Source organism: Prunus persica, chromosome G7 (assembly GCF_000346465.2).
Source record: "Prunus persica cultivar Lovell chromosome G7, Prunus_persica_NCBIv2, whole genome shotgun sequence".
Classification (NCBI taxonomy): domain Eukaryota; kingdom Viridiplantae; phylum Streptophyta; class Magnoliopsida; order Rosales; family Rosaceae; genus Prunus; species Prunus persica.
Window position 1 is genome coordinate 14,184,791 of NC_034015.1, and position 3,436 is coordinate 14,188,226.

Consider the following 3,436-nt stretch of genomic DNA (forward strand, 5'->3'; position numbering starts at 1 on the left):
CCGAACCATAATTTTTGGTGGAGAGATTTCTGGCACTGGCACCGAACCACCAACTCCGATTGATCGGAGTCCTCAATTAACCAGTCGTACAGTTTGAGTTGACTCGATTTTGGTGGTTAATCAATGGTTGCGAGAGGAAGATGATGTCAAGTTAAAATTCTTAGTGATCAATTGGTGTGTGTGAGTTTCTTTTTTGGTTGTGAAGTTAAACCTAATTCATTCAATGATATTTTATAAGAAAGGAAGATGGTGTCACCATTTTGAAGCACTAATTTGATACTCTAGAAAATAATGGAGCATGAAAGCCGATTATATACGATGCTAAAAGCCTCCTTTAATATGGTCCATAAACAAAAGCAAATCCTTATCAAACTTACCTGCTCAGTCAAAAGCATGGACGCTTAGCCACCAAATAGATAAGATACCAATTGGGTTTGCAAGCAATAATAGATTTCCCATAGATATCAGCTCAAAATGAAACCAATTGGCCAAAGACTTTGAGCTCTATCTTTATGAGATATGAAAGTATCTTTTTGCTTTATATATTTTTAATGTACTGGGCCGTTCTGACCCAAAAAAGAAAAAGAAAAAAAGGGGTACTGGCTGGGCCGTTTCAATTAAATTAAATATCTCAAGTGCATTGGCCCAAAACATTGCTGAATGTAAATGATATAAAATACAAAAAAGAAATGTTGAGAGTGGGATTTGAACCCACGCCCTTTCGGACCAGAACCTTAATCTGGCGCCTTAGACCAACTCGGCCATCTCAACGTTGTTGACAAGAGACAAAAATCCGAAACATATAAATCGACAAAAAGGAATAAAAACGCAGCTCAAGGATTTGAGTCAATCTTGAATATCTATTTCTCAGGAAAAATTACATTCTAATGAAATGGTGAATATATTTCTTTTGTATACCCATCCGAAATTCTATTCAAGCAATGTTATGGTTAGAGAACTTTCACCTCTATGGGTAAGGGCAAGGTAAGGGCTGTCACTATTTACGTGAATAGTAGCAGCCCTTTGCAATGTTGTTACCACTCCTATGGGGTAGGGTAAAGGCAATTACTATTCACATTAGTTTTTGGTGTGGAAAGTAAAGAGTATGGTTAGGTATTTAAAAACTAAAATTTTCTGAAATTTTTGGTTTTTCTGGTTTTTTTTTTCAATTTTTTTTTGGTTGCTTACGTCATTATGACATAAGCATTATGTCATTTTGCCCAGGCAGCAGCTTGGGCTGAACTTGCCTGTTGGCTTGCCCAGGTTGTTGGGGCCCACTGTTTGCCCGGGCTGAAACTCTTGCGCTGAAGCTACCTTTGGTTGCTTGGGCCCCCACTTGCCAGGGCTCCCCCTCAGCGGTGGAAGTGCTCTTAGACCTCAACTAATAATTATCAAAGTATTTGCTAAATGGACTTGTAGTTTAAGACACATGCACCAGAGGTTCAAGGTTCGATTTTCCCCTCTTCAATATTGCTTGTATAAAAATAAAAATAAAAACAAAAACATTTGCTTTCAACTTGAGACTCAAATTCAAAGATTATAAGTTTGTGCCAAATGCAATGAATGTAATTGGTACTATGTAGCTTTCACTGACCTTAAAAACAGAAGAAACAAAAAAGTTTACCTAAGAAAAGAACAGATTTATGTTTGAGTCAATGGGAGGTCTAATCTAATCTCCTCTTAATTAGAGCCATGTGAAGGAGATAGATTTTCATGAAACAGGGATACTCCTTTTTTCTATCTGTGGCCAATAGCGCAATGACACGGGGAATAACTTTTCCACGTGTCATTACATTATTAGTCAGGAATAGCAAAACAATACTATTTCCGTTACAAGAGAATTTTTCTGCTTGTGAAGACCCTATCACTTCATAATTCTAACAGATTATGAGATTATGAAAATGACATTAAACAGCTTTAATTCTCTAACATAAATGGATAATTTCCCAGAAGTGATAAGGTGCACATTTCAGGTAAGCATATTATGAGTAAGTTATCTCTCTTACTTTCTGTCAATTTGCAGGCCTAGGGCAGCATGTACATTTCCCATAATCATCTTAAAAAGGGGAGATGAAAGGACACATGGGCACCGACTATGTCTTAGAATCATATCATGGGGTAAAGACTAGAAATTACTCGTCAAACCTTTTGAAAAATTGCCTAGCTAGTGATGTCGATCTGAGTAGGATACTAGTTGTCAAAAGGGTTTGTCTATTTCAAGCTCATGACCGACTAGCAGGATTAAATTAAGACCAAGCTCGAATGAATTATGTCTTACTGCAGTAAAAATTATGTCTCCAATGAGGTTTGCAACGGGAAAGAATGGGGAACACCGTTGTGTGAATTGTCGAGTGAGGTTCGATCCAGTCCGTTGCTATTGACAAATAAAACAACTATGTTTATCAAATTTATTCACCAAATGATGTGTCAGTGTTTTATTAATTTAAACTTGAACTCATTTTAAAGCACTTTTATTTTCAACAATATATTGAAACATGTTGTCACACATAATTTGATGACACAAACTTAGTGTGATTTACTTCAATTGATAACAGTACTTAAAACGAGATTGAGATAAAAGGGTAAGTTTGAAAAGGAAGTTAACAAAAGAGAAGAATTTACAGATGGTTAACAGTGCTTAAATAATTGATATATTTAAAGTTGAGAACAGTGATCATTTTAATTAAAAGTCAAGTGACAAAGTTCCAGCACTAAAAGTCCATTTTCAATTTTGTTTTTGTGTTTTTGGGTTTGATCTGACATCTTAGTTTTTGTTAAGCATCTAGAAGATGTGGTCAAAATCTTCCATATAATCCGTGAATCTGCCTATATAAATCTTTTCTACTGCAACTTCTTTGAATGAAAAACAGAGAAAAAAATATTCATCTGATATTATTAAACATGCCATTTGAAACAGTTAATTAAACCGTCAAATTAAAGTTGATTAGTATTCGACATAATTATGAAATTCTACAAAAATAAACATGTCGAGACATGACAAGACACGACACGACAAAATTAACACCCTATGAAGGCTTTAAAGGCCATGAGGACAATGAGAAAGATAGAGCAAAGGTTTAGCTAGTGTGGGAACAGAATCATGGGATGATTATAACTTTTTCCCTTGGCATCTTCCCTTTGAATTAGGAAAACATGGACTAAAGGGAAGAAAAACTGTTCACCTAAAGAATATGTTCTTCGTGTTTACACATGCACTTTACTATATTCTTCTTTACCTTATTATATTAATGAGAATGAAGGGTTAAGCACTGTTGGAACTTCAAAACTCCTGTTCTTGTTTTGCTAATTATGGAGCAAAAGTTTAATTAGAGCCACAAGACCAAGCCCAATTTTTTAGGCACATATATAAATATAACCTCAATTTGCGTATATATTGGCTGTTGAAGACTGTAATCAGAGAAAACCCTATTGAGAA

General features: G+C 35.2%; 1 non-coding gene across 1 annotated transcript; it reads right to left on the minus strand.

Moving 5' to 3' along the window:
• On the minus strand, positions 691-771 carry TRNAL-AAG. Its single transcript has one exon. It is a non-coding gene; the product is annotated as a tRNA-Leu (tRNA).